Source organism: Oncorhynchus keta, chromosome 10 (assembly GCF_023373465.1).
Source record: "Oncorhynchus keta strain PuntledgeMale-10-30-2019 chromosome 10, Oket_V2, whole genome shotgun sequence".
Lineage (NCBI taxonomy): Eukaryota > Metazoa > Chordata > Actinopteri > Salmoniformes > Salmonidae > Oncorhynchus > Oncorhynchus keta.
Window position 1 is genome coordinate 5,270,113 of NC_068430.1, and position 24,676 is coordinate 5,294,788.

General features: G+C 42.8%; 1 protein-coding gene across 7 annotated transcripts in view; it reads right to left on the reverse strand.

Annotated features, from left to right (window-relative positions):
* The window catches only part of LOC118389600 (dedicator of cytokinesis protein 3-like), a 454,681-nt gene that overhangs the window by 123,822 nt on the left and 306,183 nt on the right, over positions 1-24,676 (reverse strand). The gene's annotated exons all lie outside the window — the stretch shown is intronic.

Sequence of the window (24,676 nt, forward strand, 5' to 3'; positions counted from 1 at the left end):
CTACCCTGGCGTTACAAGCGCCATGCTCTACCAACTGAGCTACAGGGACCACCCCTGTGGTGTAACTATGACCACCCCTCTAGCTGATTCAGAACCTAGGTAGAACTATGACCACCCCTCTAGCTGATTCAGAACCTAGGTAGAACTATGACCACCCCTCTAGTTGATTCAGAACCTAGGTAGAACTATGACCACCTAGCTGATTCAGAACCTAGGTAGAACTATGACCACCCCTCTAGTTGATTCAGAACCTAGGTAGAACTATGACCACCCCTCTAGTTGATTCAGAACCTAGGTAGAACTATGACCACCCCTCTAGCTGATTCAGAACCTGGGTAGAACTATGACCACCCCTCTAGTTGATTCAGAACCTAGGTAGAACTATGACCACCCCTCTAGCTGATTCAGAACCCAGGTAGAACTATGACCACCTAGTTGATTCAGAACCTAGGTAGAACTATGACCACCTAGTTGATTCAGAACCTAGGTAGAACTATGACCACCCCTCTAGCTGATTCAGAACCTAGGTAGAACTATGACCACCCCTCTAGTTGATTCAGAATCTAGGTAGAACTATGACCACCCCTCGAGTTGATTCAGAACCTAGGTAGAACTATGACCACCTAGCTGATTCAGAACCTAGGTAGAACTATGACCACCTAGCTGATTCAGAACCTAGGTAAAGCACCATTCAGCATCATTACCTGTCATCGTCCAAGACTACTGCACCATTCAGCATCATTACCTGTCATCGTCCAAGACTACTGCACCATTCAGCATCATTACCTGTCATCGTCCAAGACTACTGCACCATTCAGCATCATTACCTGTCATCGTCCAAGACTACTGCACCATTCAGCATCATTATCTGTCATCGTCCAAGACTACTGCACCATTCAGCATCATTATCTGTCACCGTCCAAGACTATTGCATTATTCAGCATCATCATCTGTCACCGTCCAAGACTACTGCACCATTCAGCATCATTATCTGTCACCGTCCAAGACTACTGCATTATTCAGCATCATTATCTGTCACCGTCCAAGACTACTGCATTATTCAGCATCATTATCTGTCACCGTACCAAGACTACTGCATCATTCAGCATCATTATCTGTCACTGTCCAAGACTACTGCATTATTCAGCATCATTATCTGTCACCGTCCAAGACTACTGCATTATTCAGCATCATTATCTGCCACCGTACCAAGACTACTGCACCATTCAGCATCATTACCTGTCATCGTCCAAGACTACTGCATTATTCAGCATCATTACCTGCCACTGTACCAAGACTACTGCATTATTCAGCATCATTATCTGTCACCGTACCAAGACTACTGCATTATTCAGCATCATTATCTGTCACCGTCCAAGACTACTGCACTATTCAGCATCATTATCTGTCACCGTCCAAGACTACTGCAGTACATGAATGAGTGATGAGATCCTGCTAGCAACAATATATAGTATAGCCTGCAGTCTCTGTCTGTCTGTCTGTCTGTCTGTCTGTCTGTCTGTCTGTCTGTCTGTCTGTCTGTCTGTCTGTCTGTCTGTCTGTCTGCCTGCCTGCCTGCCTGCCTGCCTGCCTGCCTGCCTGCCTGCCTGCCTGCCTGCCTGTCTGTCTGTCTGTCTGTCTGTCTGTCTGTCTGTCTGTATGCACGTCTTTCTGTCTGTCTGTCTGTCTGCCTTTATCTCTGTCTGTCTGTCCTCTAGCCGGTCTCTGGTTCCCTTTCTCCATACTGCAACACACACACACACACCCAGAGAACATACACAACACACACACACGCCAACACTCTTCACCACATGATCTCAGTGATATGTATCTGTCCCGCTGAGAGCCCTGAGCGGGTGAGCTGGCTGTGCTGCACAGCACTCTGGGTAAGATTACTTACATTTTACAAGAAAGCAGCAAAGTGGATGAAAGTGTGAAGGACAGCATGCTGGGTAGGTGCTGAGGTTCTGAGTGTGTGTGTGTGTGTGTGTGTGTGTGTGTGTGTGTGTGTGTGTGTGTGTGTGTGTGTGTGTGTGTGTGTGTGTGTGTGTGTGTGTGTGTGTGTGTGTGTGTGTGTGTGTGTGTGTGTGTGTGTGTGTGTGTGTGTGTGTGTGTGTGTGTGTGTGTGTGCGTGCGTGCGTGTGTGTGTGAGAGTAGGGCAGCGGAGACTCCACAAACTGCCTCTCATCTACAAAATCCAACCACAAACTGTCTCTCATCTACATAATCTAACCACAAACTGCCTCTCATCTACATAATCTAACCACAAACTGCCTCTCATCTACATAATCTAACCACAAACTGTCTCTCATCTACATAATCTAAACACAAACTGCCTCTCATCTACATAATCTAACCACAAACTGTCTCTCATCTACAAAATCTAACCACAAACTGCCTCTCATCTACATAATCTTACCACAAACTGCCTCATCTACATAATCTAACCACAAACTGCCTCTCATCTACAAAATCTAACCTAATACCCAGCAGGACAGAGCCAGGTACTAATCTACAGATCACCATGGATACCTAATGCCCAGCACCACAGAGCCAGGTACTAATCCACAGATCACCATGGATACCTAATACCCAGCAGCACAGAGCCAGGCACTAATCCACAGATCGTACCCTCCAAACTCGTACCCCTATAGAACTCTCCAAACTCGTACCCCTATAGAACCCTCCAAACTCGTACCACTATAGAACTCTCCAAACTCGTACCCCTATAGAACTCTCCAAACTCGTACCCCTATAGAACCCTCCAAACTCGTCATTAAGCTCGAGATTCTGGGTCTCAAACCCAGCCCTGTGCAACTGGGTCCTGGACTTCCTGACGGGCCGCCCCCAGGTGGTGAGGGTAGATAACAACATCTCCACCCTGCTGATCCTCAACACTGGGGCCCCACAAGGGTGCGTGCTCAGCCCTCTCCTGTACTCCCTGTTTACCCACGACTGCGTGGCCATGCACGCCTCCAACACAATCATCAAGTTTGCAGACGACACTACAGTGGTAGGCTTGATTACCAACAACAATGAGACGGCCTACAGGGAGGAGGTGACAGCCCTCGGAGGGTGGTGTCAGGAAAATAACCTCACACTCAACGTCAACAAAACAAAGGAGATGCTTGTGGACTTCAGGAAACAGCAGAGGGAGCACCCCCTATCCACATCGATGGAACAGTAGTGGAGAGGGTAGCAAGTTTTAAGTTCCTCGGCATACACATCACAGAGAAACTGAATTGGTCCACCCACACAGACAGTGTGGTGAAGAAGGCGCAACAGTGCCTCTTCAAACTCAGGAGGCTGAAGAAATTTGGTTCTTCACCTAAAACACTGACAAACTTTTACAGATGCACAATCGAGAGCATCCTGTCAGGCTGTATCACTACCTGGTACGGCAACTGCTCCGCCCACAACCGTAAGGCTCTCCAGAGGGTAGTGAGGTCTGCACAACGCATCACCGGGGGCAATCTACCTGCCCTCCAGGACACCTACACCACCCGATGTTACAGGAAGGCCAAAAAGATCATCAAGGACAACAACCACCCGAGCCACTGCCTGTTCACCCCTCTATCATCCAGAAGGTGAGGTCAGTACAGGTGCATCAAAGCAGGTACCGAGAGACTGAAAAACAGCTTCTATCTCAAGGCCATCAGACTGTTAAACAGCCACCACTAACATTGAGTGGCTGCTGCCAACACACTGACACAACTCCAGCCACTTTAATAATGGAAAAATTGATGTAATAAATGTATTACTAGCCACTTTAAACAATGCCACTGAATATAATGTTTACATACCCTACTTTACTCATCTCATATGTATATACTGTATTCTATATCATCTACTGCATCTTGCCGGTTGGCCATCACTCATCCATATATGTACATATTCTTATTAATTTCTTCAGATTTGTGTGTATTAGGTAGTTGTTGGGGAATTGTTAAGATTACTTGTTAGATATTACTGCATTGTCGGAACTGGAAACACAAGCATTTCGCTACACTCGCATTTACATCTACTAACCATGTGTATGTGACCAATAACATCTACTAACCAATAGGTATGTGACCAATAAAATGTGATTTGATTTGACATAGCCACCACAGAGGAAATATCCTAAAACATTTAACATTACATTAATTTAGATTTAATGGTCTAAGCAAAGGGGGTTTCCTAGGGGGCCGAATTCGGTCGTCAACGAGGTCCGAAAAACGTTTATATTTCTTCGCCCTAAAAAATGTACATCCTCCATCCGTCGTTTTCAGAATGTTTGATTCTCCCTGACTGTCTGGCTTTCATTTGGGTTATTATTAGTGAGCTGGACACAATCAAGATACTGTATGATTGTAGGTCCTTTATCACTTCTACATCGTTTAGATTTGGTTTGAGTCACTTTAAAGGATATTGAAATGTTTTACTCAAACCACCTGTGGGCCGGAACGAGAGAAAGAGGGAGAGGGAGAGAGCGAGAGGGAGGGAGAGAGAGAGAAAGAGGGAAAGAGAGAGAGAAAGAGGGAGAGAGAGAGCAAGAGAGAGGGAGAGGCAGAAAGTGAGAGGGAGAGGGAGAGGCAGAGAGCGAGAGGGAGAGGGAGAGGCAGAGAGCGAGAGGGAGAGGCAGACATGCGAAATATCCCTACTGACAGTATATCAACATGCGAGATAATCCCTACTGACAGTATATCAAGATATCAAAGATCTATATATCCCTACTGACAGTAGAGGGAGAGAGAGAGGGAGAGGCATGTATCTATATATCCCTACTGACAGTATATCAACAGATCTAATATCCCTACTGACAGTATATCAACATGTATCTATATATCCCTACTGACAGTATATCAGTATATCAACATGTATCTATATATCCCTACTGACAGTATATCAACATGTATCTATAAAACCCTACTGACAGTATATCAACATGTATCTATAAAACCCTACTGACAGTATATCAACATGTATCTATATATCCCTACTGACAGTATATCAGTATATCAACATGTATCTATATATCCCTACTGACAGTATATCCACATGTATCTATATATCCCCACTGACAGTATATCAACATGTATCTATATATCCCTACTGACAGTATATCAACATGTATCTATATATCCCTACTGACAGTATATCAACATGTATCTATAAAACCCTACTGACAGTATATCAACATGTATCTATATATCCCTACTGACAGTATATCAACATGTATCTATAAAACCCTACTGACAGTATATCAACATGTATCTATAAAACCCTACTGACAGTATATCAACATGTATCTATATATCCCTACTGACAGTATATCAGTATATCAACATGTATCTATATATCCCTACTGACAGTATATCAACATGTATCTATATATCCCTACTGACAGTATATCAGTATATCAACATGTATCTATATATCCCTACTGACAGTATATCAGTATATCAACATGTATCTATAAAACCCTACTGACAGTATATCAGTATATCAACATGTATCTATAAAACCCTACTGACAGTATATCAACATGTATCTATATATCCCTACTGACAGTATATCAACATGTATCTATAAACCCTACTGACAGTATATCAACATGTATCTATATATCCCTACTGACAGTATATCAGTATATCAACATGTATCTATATATCCCTACTGACAGTATATCAGAACATGTATCTATATATCCCTACTGACAGTATATCAGTATATCAACATGTATCTATAAAACCCTACTGACAGTATATCCATGTATCTATATATCCCTACTGACAGTATATCAACATGTATCTATATATCCCTACTGACAGTATATCAGTATATCATGTATCTATATATCCCTACTGACAGTATATCATATCAACATGTATCTATATATCCCTAACAGTATATCCATGTATCTATATATCCCTACTGACAGTATATCAGTATATCAACATGTATCTATATATCCCTACTGACAGTATATCAGTATATCAACATATCTATATCCCTACTGACAGTATATCAGTATCTATATATCCCTACTGACAGTATATCAACATGTATAAATATCCCTACTGACAGTATATCAACATGTATCTATAAACCCTACTGACAGTATATCAACATGTATCTATAAAACCCTACTGACAGTATATCAACATGTATCTATATATCCCTACTGACAGTATATCAGTATATCAACATGTATCTATATATCCTACTGACATTATATCAACATGTATCTAAATATCCCTACTGACAGTATATCAACATGTATCTATATATCCCTACTGACAGTATATATCAACATGTATATCACTGACATGTATCAATATATAAAACCCTACTGACAGTATATCAACATGTATCTATAAACCCTACTGACAGTATATCAACATGTATCTATATATCCCTACTGACAGTATATCAGTATATCAACATGTATCTATATATCCCTACTGACAGTATATCCACATGTATCTATATATCCCCACTGACAGTATATCAACATGTATCTATATATCCCTACTGACAGTATATCAACATGTATCTATATATCCCTACTGACAGTATATCAACATGTATCTATATATCCCTACTGACAGTATATCAGTATATCAACATGTATCTATATATCCCTACTGACAGTATATCAACATGTATCTATATATCCCTACTGACAGTATATCAGTATATCAACATGTATCTATATATCCCTACTGACAGTATATCAGTATATCAACATGTATCTATAAAACCCTACTGACAGTATATCAGTATATCAACATGTATCTATAAAACCCTACTGACAGTATATCAACATGTATCTATATATCCCTACTGACAGTATATCAACATGTATCTATATATCCCTACTGACAGTATATCAGTATATCAACATGTATCTATATATCCCTACTGACAGTATATCAGTATATCAACATGTATCTATAAATCCCTACTGACAGTATATCCACATGTATCATATATCCCTACTGACAGTATATCAACATGTATCTAAATATCCCTACTGACAGTATATCAACATGTATCTATAAAACCCTACTGACAGTATATCAGTATATCAACAAGTATCTATATATCCCTACTGACAGTATATCAGTATATCAACATGTATCTATATATCCCTACTGACAGTATATCAGTATATCAACATGTATCTATAAAACCCTACTGACAGTATATCAACATGTATCTATATATCCCTACTGACAGTATATCCACATGTATCTATATATCCCTACTGACAGTATATCAGTATATCCACATGTATCTATTAAACCCTACTGACAGTATATCCACATGTATCTAATAAACCCTACTGACAGTATATCCATGTATCTATATATCCCTACTGACAGTATATCAGTATATCCACATGTATCTATTAAACCCTACTGACTATCTATATATCCCTACTGACAGTATATCCACATGTATCTATATATCCCTACTGACAGTATATCAACATGTATCTATATATCCCTACTGACAGTATATCAGTATATCAACATGTATTTATAAAACCCTACTGACAGTATATCAACATGTATCTATAAAACCCTACTGACAGTATATCAACATGTATCTATAAAACCCTACTGACAGTATATCAACATGTATCTATAAAACCCTACTGACAGTATATCAACATGTATCTATATATCCCTACTGACAGTATATATCTATATATCCCTACTGACAGTATATCAGTATATCCACATGTATCTATTAAACCCTACTGACAGTATATCCACATGTATCTAATAAACCCTACTGACAGTATATCAACATGTATCTATATATCCCTACTGACAGTATATCCACATGTATCTATATATCCCTACTGACAGTATATCAACATGTATCTATATATCCCTACTGACAGTATATCAGTATATCAACATGTATCTATATATCCCTACTGACAGTATATCAGTATATCAACATGTATCTATATATCCCTACTGACAGTATATCAACATGTATCTATATATCCCTACTGACAGTATATCAACATGTATCTATATATCCCTACTGACAGTATATCAACATGTATCTATTAAACCCTACTGACAGTATATCACATGTATCTATATATCCCTACTGACAGTATATCAGTATCTATAAAACCCTAACAGTATATCCACATGTATCTATAAATCTGACAGTATATCCACATATCTATATATCCCTACTGACAGTATATCAACATGTATCTATATATCCCTACTGACAGTATATCAGTATATCAACATGTATCTATATATCCCTACTGACAGTATATCAGTATATCAACATGTATCTATATATCCCTACTGACAGTATATCAGTATATCAACATGTATCTATAAAACCCTACTGACAGTATATCAACATGTATCTATATATCCCTACTGACAGTATATCAGTATATCAACATGTATCTATATATCCCTACTGACAGTATATCAGTATATCAACATGTATCTATATATCCCTACTGACAGTATATCAACATGTATCTATATATCCCTACTGACAGTATATCAGTATATCAACATGTATCTATATATCCCTACTGACAGTATATCAGTATATCAACATGTATCTATATATCCCTACTGACAGTATATCAGTATATCCACATGTATCTATATAACCCTACTGACAGTATATCAACATGTATCTATACCCTATGACAGTATATCAACATATCTATATATCCCTACTGACAGTATATCAGTATATCAACATGTATCTATATATCCCTACTGACAGTATATCCACATGTATCTATATATCCCTACTGACAGTATATCAACATGTATCTATATATCCCTACTGACAGTATATCAACATGTATCTATATATCCCTACTGACAGTATATCAGTATATCAACATGTATTTATAAAACCCTACTGACAGTATATCAACATGTATCTATAAAACCCTACTGACAGTATATCCACATGTATCTATAAAACCCTACTGACAGTATATCCACATGTATCTATAAAACCCTACTGACAGTATATCAACATGTATCTATATATCCCTACTGACAGTATATCCACATGTATCTATATATCCCTACTGACAGTATATCAGTATATCCATGTATCTATTAAACCCTATGACAGTATATCCACATGTATCTAATAAACCCTACTGACAGTATATCAACATGTATCTATATATCCCTACTGACAGTATATCCACATGTATCTATATATCCCTACTGACAGTATATCAACATATATCTATATATCCCTACTGACAGTATATCAGTATATCAACATGTATCTATATATCCCTACTGACAGTATATCAGTATATCAACAAGTATCTATATATCCCTACTGACAGTATATCCACATGTATCTATATATCCCTACTGACAGTATATCAGTATATCCCTACACAGTGTCCACATGTATCTATATATCCCTACTGACAGTATATCAACATGTATCTATTAAACCCTACTGACAGTATATCAACATGTATTTATAAAACCCTACTGACAGTATATCAACATGTATCTATAAAACCCTACTGACAGTATATCCACATGTATCTATAAAACCCTACTGACAGTATATCCACATGTATCTATATATCCCTACTGACAGTATATCAACATGTATCTATATATCCCTACTGACAGTATATCAGTATATCAACATGTATCTATATATCCCTACTGACAGTATATCAGTATATCAACATGTATCTATATATCCCTACTGACAGTATATCAGTATATCAACATGTATCTATATAACCCTACTGACAGTATATCAACATGTATCTATATATCCCTACTGACAGTATATCAACATGTATCTAAATATCCCTACTGACAGTATATCAACATGTATCTATATATCCCTACTGACAGTATATCAGTATATCAACATGTATCTATATATCCCTACTGACAGTATATCAGTATATCAACATGTATCTATATATCCCTACTGACAGTATATCAACATGTATCTATATATCCCTACTGACAGTATATCAGTATATCAACATGTATCTATATATCCCTACTGACAGTATATCAGTATATCAACATGTATCTATATATCCCTACTGACAGTATATCCACATGTATCTATATATCCCTACTGACAGTATATCAACATGTATCTATATATCCCTACTGACAGTATATCAGTATATCAACATGTATCTATATATCCCTACTGACAGTATATCAGTATATCCACATGTATCTATATATCCCTACTGACAGTATATCCACATGTATCTATAAAACCCTACTGACAGTATATCAACATGTATCTATATATCCCTACTGACAGTATATCAACATGTATCTATATATCCCTACTGACAGTATATCAACATGTATCTAAATATCCCTACTGACAGTATATCAACATGTATCTATATATCCCTACTGACAGTATATCAACATGTATCTAAATATCCCTACTGACAGTATATCAACATGTATCTATATATCCCTACTGACAGTATATCAGTATATCAACATGTATCTATATATCCCTACTGACAGTATATCAACATGTATCTATAAAACCCTACTGACAGTATATCAGTATATCAACATGTATCTATGTATCCCTACTGACAGTATATCAACATGTATCTAAATATCCCTACTGACAGTATATCAACATGTATCTATATATCCCTACTGACAGTATATCAGTATATCAACATGTATCTATATATCCCTACTGACAGTATATCACATGTATCTATATATCCCTACTGACAGTATATCAGTATATCAACATGTATCTATATATCCCTACTGACAGTATATCAACATGTATCTATATATCCCTACTGACAGTATATCAACATGTATCTATAAAACCCTACTGACAGTATATCCACATGTATCTATATATCCCTACTGACAGTATATCAACATGTATCTATATATCCCTACTGACAGTATATCAGTATATCAACATGTATCTATATATCCCTACTGACAGTATATCAGTATATCAACATGTATCTATATATCCCTACTGACAGTATATCCACATGTATCTATATATCCCTACTGACAGTATATCAGTATATCAACATGTATCTATATATCCCTACTGACAGTATATCAACATGTATCTATATATCCCTACTGACAGTATATCAACATGTATCTATATATCCCTACTGACAGTATATCCACATGTATCTATATATCCCTACTGACAGTATATCAACATGTATCTATATATCCCTACTGACAGTATATCAACATGTATCTATATATCCCTACTGACAGTATATCCACATGTATCTATATATCCCTACTGACAGTATATCAGTATATCAACATGTATCTATATATCCCTACTGACAGTATATCAGTATATCAACATGTATCTATATATCCCTACTGACAGTATATCAGTATATCAACATGTATCTATATATCCCTACTGACAGTATATCAGTATATCAACATGTATCTATAAAACCCTACTGACAGTATATCAACATGTATCTATATATCCCTACTGACAGTATATCAGTATATCAACATGTATCTATATATCCCTACTGACAGTATATCAGTATATCAACATGTATCTATATATCCCTACTGACAGTATATCAACATGTATCTATATATCCCTACTGTCAGTATATCAACATGTATCTATATATCCCTACTGACAGTATATCAGTATATCAACATGTATCTATATATCCCTACTGACAGTATATAAGTATATCAACATGTATCTATATATCCCTACTGACAGTATATCAGTATATCAACATGTATCTATATATCCCTACTGACAGTATATCAGTATATCAACATGTATCTATATATCCCTACTGACAGTATATCCACATGTATCTATATATCCCTACTGACAGTATATCAACATGTATCTATATATCCCTACTGACAGTATATCAGTATATCCACATGTATCTATATATCCCTACTGACAGTATATCAACATGTATCTATATATCCCTACTGACAGTATATCAACATGTATCTATATATCCCTACTGACAGTATATCAGTATATCAACATGTATCTATATATCCCTACTGACAGTATATCAACATGTATCTATATATCCCTACTGACAGTATATCCACATGTATCTATATATCCCTACTGACAGTATATCAGTATATCCACATGTATCTATATATCCCTACTGACAGTATATCCACATGTATCTATATATCCCTACTGACAGTATATCAGTATATCAACATGTATCTATATATCCCTACTGACAGTATATCAGTATATCCACATGTATCTATATATCCCTACTGACAGTATATCAACATGTATCTATATATCCCTACTGACAGTATATCAACATGTATCTATATATCCCTACTGACAGTATATCCACATGTATCTATATATCCCTACTGACAGTATATCCACATGTATCTATATATCCCTACTGACAGTATATCCACATGTATCTATATATCCCTACTGACAGTATATCCACATGTATCTATATATCCCTACTGACAGTATATCAGTATATCCACATGTATCTATATATCCCTACTGACAGTATATCCACATGTATCTATATATCCCTACTGACAGTATATCCACATGTATCTATATATCCCTACTGACAGTATATCCACATGTATCTATACATCCCTACTGACAGTATATCAGTATATCAACATGTATCTATATATCCCTACTGACAGTATATCCACATGTATCTATATATCCCTACTGTCAGTATATCCACATGTATCTATATATCCCTACTGTCAGTATATCCACATGTATCTATATATCCCTACTGTCAGTATATCCACATGTATCTATATATCCCTACTGACAGTATATCAACATGTATCTATTAAACCCTACTGACAGTATATCAACATGTATCTATATATCCCTACTGACAGTATATCCACATGTATCTATATATCCCTACTGACAGTATATCAGTATATCCACATGTATCTATATATCCCTACTGACAGTATATCAACATGTATCTATATATCCCTACTGACAGTATATCAACATGTATCTATATATCCCTACTGACAGTATATCAGTATATCAACATGTATCTATATATCCCTACTGACAGTATATCAACATGTATCTATATATCCCTACTGACAGTATATCAACATGTATCTATATATCCCTACTGACAGTATATCAACATGTATCTATATATCCCTACTGACAGTATATCAACATGTATCTATATATCCCTACTGACAGTATATCAACATGTATCTATTAAACCCTACTGACAGTATATCAACATGTATCTATATATCCCTACTGACAGTATATCAGTATATCAACATGTATCTATATATCCCTACTGACAGAACCAGTCAAAAGTTTGGACACTACTCATTTGTGGGGTTTTACTTTATTTTTTACAATTACAATACGTGTTATTTTATAGTTTTGATGTCTTCACTATTATTCTACAATCTATAAAATTGTTTTCTTTTTAAATAAAGAAAAATCCTGAAATGAGTTGGTGTGTCCAAACCTTTGACTGGTACTGTACATCAACATCTGTCACAAAGTGCTTTTTACCCTTAATGCTGAACAATTTCACTTGTGGAAAAAACGAGTACAATGAAACATTAACAACAGGCAGTTCCTAAATTAGTTTTTTTTCTTCTTCTATTCTGACTTAATCAGCATTCAGGTTCTCCTTTCATTTCCATAGGAAACACATTAGACTGTGTGACGGGAGAACCATAAGGGCGTAATGAGCGATACAGAGCCATTATTCCAAAGACAAAAGCCTTAGAAATGCACTCATCCACAAAACAAATGTAACCAGATTGCTATAACATTGGCATAATCATCACACAATTTTAATGTGCTGATTTTCTCTATGGCTATTAGTGGTCTATTGCTGTTGGGAGAAACTGTGTTTGTTTCCTTTTCCATGATGACTGAGTCTAATGGTGGATGGTGATCAGGACGTGAATCAGTCTAATGGTGGATGGTGATCAGGACGTGAATCAGTCTAACGGTGGATGGTGATCAGGACGTGAATCAGTCTAATGGTGGATGGTGATCAGGACGTGAATCAGTCTAATGGTGGATGGTGATCAGGACGTGAATCAGTCTAACGGTGGATGGTGATCAGGACGTGAATCAGTCTAATGGTGGACGGTGATCAGGACGTGAATCAGTCTAATGGTGGATGGTGATCAGGACGTGAATCAGTCTAACGGTGGATGGTGATCAGGACGTGAATCAGTCTAACGGTGGATGGTGATCAGGACGTGAATCAGTCTAATGGTGGACGGTGATCAGGACGTGAATCAGTCTAACGGTGGATGGTGATCAGGACGTGAATCAGTCTAACGGTGGATGGTGATCAGGACGTGAATCAGTCTAACGGTGGATGGTGATCAGGACGTGAATCAGTCTAACGGTGGATGGTGATCAGGACGTGAATCAGTCTAACGGTGGATGGTGATCAGGACGTGAATCAGTCTAACGGTGGATGGTGATCAGGACGTGAATCAGTCTAATGGTGGACGGCGATCAGGACGTGAATCAGTCTAACGGTGGATGGTGATCAGGACGTGAATCAGTCTAACGGTGGATGGTGATCAGGACGTGAATCAGTCTAATGGTGGATGGTGATCAGGACGTGAATCAGTCTAATGGTGGATGGTGATCAGGACGTGAATCAGTCTAACGGTGGACGGTGATCAGGACGTGAATCAGTCTAATGGTGGACGGTGATCAGGACGTGACTGAGTCTAACGGTGGATGGTGATCAGGACGTGAATCAGTCTAATGGTGGATGGTGATCAGGACGTGAATCAGTCTAATGGTGGATGGTGATCAGGACGTGAATCAGTCTAATGGTGGATGGTGATCAGGACGTGAATCAGTCTAATGGTGGATGGTGATCAGGATGCTAATCAGTCTAATGGTGGACGGCGATCAGGGCGTGAATCAGTCTAATGGTGGATGGTGATCAGGGCGTGAATCAGTCTAACGGTGGATGGTGATCAGGGCGTGAATCAGTCTAACGGTGGACGGTGATCAGGACGTGAATCAGTCTAACGGTGGATGGTGATCAGGGCGTGAATCAGTCTAACGGTGGACGGTGATCAGGACGTGAATCAGTTTAATGGTGGACGGTGATCAGGGCGTGACTGAGTCTAACGGTGGATGGTGATCAGGGCGTGAATCAGTCTAATGGTGGATGGTGATCAGGACGTGAATCAGTCTAATGGTGGATGGTGATCAGGGCGTGAATCAGTCTAATGGTGGATGGTGATCAGGACGTGAATCAGTCTAATGGTGGATGGTGATCAGGGCGTGAATCAGTCTAATGGTGGATGGTGATCAGGACGCTAATCAGTCTAATGGTGGACGGCGATCAGGGCGTGAATCAGTCTAATGGTGGATGGTGATCAGGGCGTGAATCAGTCTAACGGTGGATGGTGATCAGGGCGTGAATCAGTCTAACGGTGGACGGTGATCAGGACGTGAATCAGTCTAACGGTGGATGGTGATCAGGGCGTGAATCAGTCTAACGGTGGACGGTGATCAGGGCGTGAATCAGTTTAATGGTGGATGGTGATCAGGGCGTGACTGAGTCTAACGGTGGATGGTGATCAGGACGTGAATCAGTCTAATGGTGGATGGTGATCAGGACGTGAATCAGTCTAATGGTGGATGGTGATCAGGACGTGAATCAGTCTAATGGTGGATGGTGATCAGGACGTGAATCAGTCTAATGGTGGATGGTGATCAGGACGTGAATCAGTCTAATGGTGGATGGTGATCAGGACGTGAATCAGTCTAATGGTGGATGGTGATCAGGACGCTAATCAGTCTAATGGTGGACGGCGATCAGGACGTGAATCAGTCTAATGGTGGATGGTGATCAGGACGTGAATCAGTCTAACGGTGGATGGTGATCAGGACGTGAATCAGTCTAACGGTGGACGGTGATCAGGACGTGAATCAGTCTAACGGTGGATGGTGATCAGGACGTGAATCAGTCTAACGGTGGACGGTGATCAGGACGTGAATCAGTTTAATGGTGGACGGTGATCAGGACGTGACTGAGTCTAACGGTGGATGGTGATCAGGACGTGAATCAGTCTAATGGTGGATGGTGATCAGGACGTGAATCAGTCTAATGGTGGATGGTGATCAGGACGTGAATCAGTCTAATGGTGGATGGTGATCAGGACGTGAATCAGTCTAATGGTGGATGGTGATCAGGACGTGAATCAGTCTAATGGTGGATGGTGATCAGGACGCTAATCAGTCTAATGGTGGACGGCGATCAGGACGTGAATCAGTCTAATGGTGGATGGTGATCAGGACGTGAATCAGTCTAACGGTGGATGGTGATCAGGGAGTCTAACGGTGGACGGTGATCAGGGCGTGAATCAGTCTAACGGTGGATGGTGATCAGGACGTGAATCAGTCTAACGGTGGACGGTGATCAGGACGTGAATCAGTTTAATGGTGGACGGTGATCAGGGCGTGACTGAGTCTAACGGTGGATGGTGATCAGGACGTGAATCAGTCTAATGGTGGATGGTGATCAGGACGTGAATCAGTCTAATGGTGGATGGTGATCAGGACGTGAATCAGTCTAATGGTGGATGGTGATCAGGACGTGAATCAGTCTAATGGTGGATGGTGATCAGGACGTGAATCAGTCTAACGGTGGATGGTGATCAGGACGTGAATCAGTCTAATGGTGGATGGTGATCAGGACGTGAATCAGTCTAACGGTGGATGGTGATCAGGACGTGAATCAGTCTAATGGTGGATGGTGATCAGGACGTGAATCAGTCTAATGGTGGATGGTGATCAGGACGTGAATCCGTCTAACGGTGGACGGTGATCAGGACGTGAATCAGTCTAATGGTGGACGGTGATCAGGACGTGACTGAGTCTAACGGTGGATGGCGATCAGGACGTGAATCAGTCTAACGGTGGATGGTGATCAGGATGTGAATCAGTCTAATGGTGGACGGCGATCAGGACGTGAATCAGTCTAACGGTGGACGGCGATCAGGACGTGAATCAGTCTAATGGTGGATGGTGATCAGGACGTGAATCAGTCTAACGGTGGATGGTTATCAGGACGTGAATCAGTCTAATGGTGGATGGTGATCAGGACGTGAATCAGTCTAACGGTGGATGGTGATCAGGGCGTGAATCAGTCTAATGGTGGATGGTGATCAGGGCGTGAATCAGTCTAACGGTGGATGGTGATCAGGTGAATCAGTCTAACGGTGGATGGTGATCAGGGCGTGAATCAGTCTAACGGTGGATGGTGATCAGGACGTGAATCAGTCTAACGGTGGATGGTGATCAGGACGTGAATCAGTCTAATGGTGGATGGTGATCAGGACGTGAATCAGTCTAATGGTGGATGGTGATCAGGACGTGAATCAGTCTAACGGTGGACGGCGATCAGGACGTGAATCAGTCTAATGGTGGATGGTGATCAGGACGTGAATCAGTCTAATGGTGGACGGTGATCAGGACGTGAATCAGTCTAATGGTGGACGGCGATCAGGACGTGAATCAGTCTAACGGTGGACGGTGATCAGGACGTGAATCAGTCTAATGGTGGACGGTGATCAGGACGTGAATCAGTCTAATGGTGGACGGCGATCAGGACGTGAATCAGTCTAATGGTGGATGGCGATCAGGACGTGAATCAGTCTAATGGTGGACGGTGATCAGGACGTGAATCAGTCTAATGGTGGACGGTGATCAGGACGTGAATCAGTCTAACGGTGGACGGTGATCAGGACGTGAATCAGTCTAATGGTGGACGGTGATCAGGACGTGAATCAGTCTAATGGTGGATGGCGATCAGGACGTGAATCAGTCTAACGGTGGATGGTGATCAGGACGTGAATCAGTCTAATGGTGGACGGCGATCAGGACGTGAATCAGTCTAATGGTGGACGTGAGGGCGTGAATCAGTCTAATGGTGGACGGCGATCAGGGCGTGAATCAGTCTAATGGTGGATGGTGATCAGGGCGTGAATCAGTCAAACGGTGGATGGTGATCGGGCGTGAATCAGTCTAATGGTGGATGGTGATCAGGACGTGAATCAGTCTAACGGTGGATGGTGATCAGGACGTGAATCAGTCTAATGGTGGATGGTGATCAGGACGTGAATCAGTCTAATGGATGGTGATCAGGGCGTGAATCAGTCTAACGGTGGATGGTGATCAGGACGTGAATCAGTCTAACGGTGGATGGTGATCAGGTGAATCAGTCTAACGGTGGATGGTGATCAGGACGTGAATCAGTCTAATGGTGGATGGTGATCAGGGCGTGAATCAGTCTAATGGTGGATGGTGATCAGGGCGTGAATCAGTCTAACGGTGGATGGTGATCAGGACGTGAATCAGTCTAACGGTGGATGGTGATCAGGACGTGAATCAGTCTAACGGTGGATGGTGATCAGGACGTGAATCAGTCTAATGGTGGATGGTGATCAGGACGTGAATCAGTCTAATGGTGGATGGTGATCAGGACGTGAATCAGTCTAACGGTGGATGGTGATCAGGACGTGAATCAGTCTAATGGTGGACGGCGATCAGGACGTGAATCAGTCTAATGGTGGACGGCGATCAGGACGTGAATCAGTCTAATGGTGGATGGTGATCAGGACGTGAATCAGTCTAATGGTGGATGGCGATCAGGACGTGAATCAGTCTAATGGTGGACGGTGATCAGGACGTGAATCAGTCTAATGGTGGATGGTGATCAGGACGTGACTGAGTCTAATGGTGGATGGTGATCAGGACGTGAATTAGTCTAATGGTGGACGGCGATCAGGACGTGAATCAGTCTAATGGTGGACGGCGATCAGGACGTGACTGAGTCTAATGGTGGATGGTGATCAGGACGTGAATTAGTCTAATGGTGGACGGCGATCAGGACGTGAATCAGTCTAATGGTGGACGGCGATCAGGACGTGAATCAGTCTAATGGTGGACGGCGATCAGGACGTGAATCAGTCTAATGGTGGATGGCGATCAGGACGTGAATCAGTCTAATGGTGGATGGCGATCAGAGGATGTGAATCAGTCTAATGGTGGATGGCGATCAGGACGTGACTGAGTCTAATGGTGGACGGCGATCAGGACGTGAATCAGTCTAATGGTGGACGGCGATCAGGACGTGAATCAGTCTAATGGTGGACGGCGATCAGGACGTGAATCAGTCTAATGGTGGACGGCGATCAGGACGTGAATCAGTCTAATGGTGGATGGCGATCAGGACGTGAATCAGTCTAATGGTGGATCAGGGCGTCAGTCTAATGGTGGATGGCGATCAGGACGTGAATCAGTCTAATGGTGGATGGCGATCAGGACGTGAATCAGTCTAATGGTGGATGGCGATCAGGACGTGAATCAGTCTAATGGTGGATGGCGATCAGGACGTGAATCAGTCTAATGGTGGACGGCGATCAGGACGTGAATCAGTCTAATGGTGGATGGCGATCAGGACGTGAATCAGTCTAATGGTGGATGGCGATCAGGACGTGACTGAGTCTAATGGTGGATGGTGATCAGGACGTGAATCAGTCTAATGGTGGACGGCGATCAGGACGTGAATCAGTCTAATGGTGGATGGCGATCAGGACGTGAATCAGTCTAATGGTGGATGGCGATCAGGACGTGAATCAGTCTAATGGTGGATGGCGATCAGGGCGTGAATCAGTCTAATGGTGGATGGCGATCAGGGCGTGACTGAGTCTAATGGTGGATGGTGATCAGGGCGTGAATCAGTCTAATGGTTGGATGGCGATCAGGACGTGAATCAGTCTAATGGTGGATGGCGATCAGGACGTGAATCAGTCTAATGGTGGATGGCGATCAGGACGTGACTGAGTCTAATGGTGGATGGCGATCAGGACGTGAATCAGTCTAATGGTGGACGGTGATCAGGACGTGAATCAGTCTAATGGTGGATGGTGATCAGGACGTGACTGAGTCTAATGGTGGATGGTGATCAGGACGTGAATTAGTCTAATGGTGGACGGCGATCAGGACGTGACTGAGTCTAATGGTGGACGGCGATCAGGACGTGACTGAGTCTAATGGTGGATGGTGATCAGGACGTGAATTAGTCTAATGGTGGACGGCGATCAGGACGTGAATCAGTCTAATGGTGGACGGCGATCAGGACGTGAATCAGTCTAATGGTGGACGGCGATCAGGACGTGAATCAGTCTAATGGTGGATGGCGATCAGGACGTGAATCAGTCTAATGGTGGATGGCGATCAGAGGACGTGAATCAGTCTAATGGTGGATGGCGATCAGGACGTGACTGAGTCTAATGGTGGACGGCGATCAGGACGTGAATCAGTCTAATGGTGGACGGCGATCAGGACGTGAATCAGTCTAATGGTGGACGGTGATCAGGACGTGAATCAGTCTAACGGTGGACGGCGATCAGGACGTGAATCAGTCTAATGGTGGACGGCGATCAGGACGTGAATCAATCTAATGGTGGACGGCGATCAGGACGTGAATCAGTCTAATGGTGGACGGCGATCAGGACGTGAATCAGTCTAATGGTGGATGGCGATCAGGACGTGAATCAGTCTAATGGTGGATGGCGATCAGGACGTGAATCAGTCTAATGGTGGACGGCGATCAGGACGTGAATCAGTCTAATGGTGGACGGCGATCAGGACGTGAATCAGTCTAATGGTGGATGGCGATCAGGACGTGAATCAGTCTAATGGTGGATGGCGAACAGGACGTGACTGAGTCTAATGGTGGACGGCGATCAGGACGTGACTGAGTCTAATGGTGGATGGTGATCAGGACGTGACTGAGTCTAATGGTGGACGGCGATCAGGACGTGAATCAGTCTAATTGTGGATGGCGATCAGGACGTGAATCAGTCTAATGGTGGACGGCGATCAGGACGTGAATCAGTCTAATGGTGGATGGCGTCAGGACGTGAATCAGTCTAATGGTGGATGGCGATCAGGGCGTGAATCAGTCTAATAGTGGACGTCAGGGCGTGAATCAGTCTAATGGTGGACGGCGATCAGGACGTGAATCAGTCTAATGGTGGATGGCGATCAGGACGTGAATCAGTCTAATGGTGGATGGCGATCAGGACGTGACTGAGTCTAATGGTGGATGGTGATCAGGACGTGACTGAGTCTAATGGTGGATGGCGATCAGGACGTGAATCAGTCTAATGGTGGACGGCGATCAGGACGTGACTGAGTCTAATGGTGGACGGCGATCAGGACGTGACTGAGTCTAATGGTGGATGGCGATCAGGGCGTGAATCAGTCTAATGGTGGATGGCGATCAGGACGTGAATCAGTCTAATGGTGGATGGTGATCAGGACGTGAATCAGTCTAATGGTGGACGGCGATCAGGACGTGAATCAGTCTAATGGTGGATGGCGATCAGGACGTGAATCAGTCTAATGGTGGATGGCGATCAGGACGTGAATCAGTCTAATGGTGGATGGCGATCAGGACGTGAATCAGTCTAATGGTGGATGGCGATCAGGACGTGACTGAGTCTAATGGTGGATGGTGATCAGGACGTGAATCAGTCTAATGGTGGACGGCGATCAGGACGTGAATCAGTCTAATGGTGGATGGCGATCAGGACGTGAATCAGTCTAATGGTGGATGGCGATCAGGACGTGACTGAGTCTAATGGTGGATGGTGATCAGGACGTGACTGAGTCTAATGGTGGATGGCGATCAGGACGTGAATCAGTCTAATGGTGGACGGTGATCAGGACGTGAATCAGTCTAATGGTGGATGGTGATCAGGACGTGACTGAGTCTAATGGTGGATGGTGATCAGGACGTGAATTAGTCTAATGGTGGACGGCGATCAGGACGTGAATCAGTCTAATGGTGGACGGCGATCAGGACGTGACTGAGTCTAATGGTGGATGGTGATCAGGACGTGAATTAGTCTAATGGTGGACGGCGATCAGGACGTGAATCAGTCTAATGGTGGACGGCGATCAGGACGTGAATCAGTCTAATGGTGGACGGCGATCAGGACGTGAATCAGTCTAATGGTGGATGGCGATCAGGACGTGAATCAGTCTAATGGTGGATGGCGATCAGAGGACGTGAATCAGTCTAATGGTGGATGGCGATCAGGACGTGACTGAGTCTAATGGTGGACGGTGATCAGGACGTGAATCAGTCTAATGGTGGACGGCGATCAGGACGTGAATCAGTCTAATGGTGGACGGCGATCAGGACGTGAATCAGTCTAAGGGTGGACGGCGATCAGGACGTGAATCAGTCTAATGGTGGACGGCGATCAGGACGTGAATCAGTCTAATGGTGGACGGCGATCAGGACGTGAATCAGTCTAATGGTGGACGGCGATCAGGACGTGAATCAGTCTAATGGTGGATGGCGATCAGGACGTGAATCAGTCTAATGGTGGATGGCGATCAGGACGTGAATCAGTCTAATGGTGGACGGCGATCAGGACGTGAATCAGTCTAATGGTGGACGGCGATCAGGACGTGAATCAGTCTAATGGTGGATGGCGATCAGGACGTGAATCAGTCTAATGGTGGATGGCGAACAGGACGTGACTGAGTCTAATGGTGGACGGCGATCAGGACGTGACTGAGTCTAATGGTGGATGGTGATCAGGACGTGACTGAGTCTAATGGTGGACGGCGATCAGGACGTGAATCAGTCTAATGGTGGATGGCGATCAGGACGTGAATCAGTCTAATGGTGGACGGCGATCAGGACGTGAATCAGTCTAATGGTGGATGGCGATCAGGACGTGAATCAGTCTAATGGTGGATGGCGATCAGGACGTGAATCAGTCTAATAGTGGACGGCGATCAGGACGTGAATCAGTCTAATGGTGGACGGCGATCAGGACGTGAATCAGTCTAATGGTGGATGGCGATCAGGACGTGAATCAGTCTAATGGTGGATGGCGATCAGGACGTGACTGAGTCTAATGGTGGATGGTGATCAGGACGTGACTAAGTCTAATGGTGGACGGCGATCAGGACGTGAATCAGTCTAATGGTGGACGGCGATCAGGACGTGACTGAGTCTAATGGTGGACGGCGATCAGGACGTGACTGAGTCTAATGGTGGACGGCGATCAGGACGTGAATCAGTCTAATGGTGGACGGCGATCAGGACGTGAATCAGTCTAATGGTGGATGGCGATCAGGACGTGAATCAGTCTAATGGTGGACGGCGATCAGGACGTGAATCAGTCTAATGGTGGATGGCGATCAGGACGTGAATCAGTCTAATGGTGGATGGCGATCAGGACGTGAATCAGTCTAATGGTGGATGGCGATCAGGACGTGAATCAGTCTAATGGTGGATGGCGATCAGGACGTGACTGAGTCTAATGGTGGATGGTGATCAGGACGTGAATCAGTCTAATGGTGGACGGCGATCAGGACGTGAATCAGTCTAATGGTGGATGGCGATCAGGACGTGAATCAGTCTAATGGTGGATGGCGATCAGGACGTGACTGAGTCTAATGGTGGATGGTGATCAGGACGTGACTGAGTCTAATGGTGGATGGCGATCAGGACGTGAATCAGTCTAATGGTGGACGGTGATCAGGACGTGAATCAGTCTAATGGTGGATGGTGATCAGGACGTGACTGAGTCTAATGGTGGATGGTGATCAGGACGTGAATTAGTCTAATGGTGGACGGCGTCAGGACGTGAATCAGTCTAATGGTGGACGGCGATCAGGACGTGACTGAGTCTAATGGTGGATGGTGATCAGGACGTGAATCAGTCTAATGGTGGACGGCGATCAGGACGTGAATCAGTCTAATGGTGGACGGCGATCAGGACGTGAATCAGTCTAATGGTGGACGGCGATCAGGACGTGAATCAGTCTAATGGTGGATGGCGATCAGGACGTGAATCAGTCTAATGGTGGATGGCGATCAGAGGACGTGAATCAGTCTAATGGTGGATGGCGATCAGGACGTGACTGAGTCTAATGGTGGACGGCGATCAGGACGTGAATCAGTCTAATGGTGGACGGCGATCAGGACGTGAATCAGTCTAATGGTGGACGGTGATCAGGACGTGAATCAGTCTAATGGTGGACGGCGATCAGGACGTGAATCAGTCTAATGGTGGACGGCGATCAGGACGTGAATCAATCTAATGGTGGACGGCGATCAGGACGTGAATCAGTCTAATGGTGGACGGCGATCAGGACGTGAATCAGTCTAATGGTGGATGGCGATCAGGACGTGAATCAGTCTAATGGTGGATGGCGATCAGGACGTGAATCAGTCTAATGGTGGACGGCGATCAGGACGTGAATCAGTCTAATGGTGGACGGCGATCAGGACGTGAATCAGTCTAATGGTGGATGGCGATCAGGACGTGAATCAGTCTAATGGTGGACGGCGATCAGGACGTGAATCAGTCTAATGGTGGATGGCGATCAGGACGTGAATCAGTCTAATGGTGGATGGCGAACAGGACGTGACTGAGTCTAATGGTGGACGGCGATCAGGACGTGACTGAGTCTAATGGTGGATGGTGATCAGGACGTGACTGAGTCTAATGGTGGACGGCGATCAGGGCGTGAATCAGTCTAATGGTGGACTGCGATCAGGACGTGA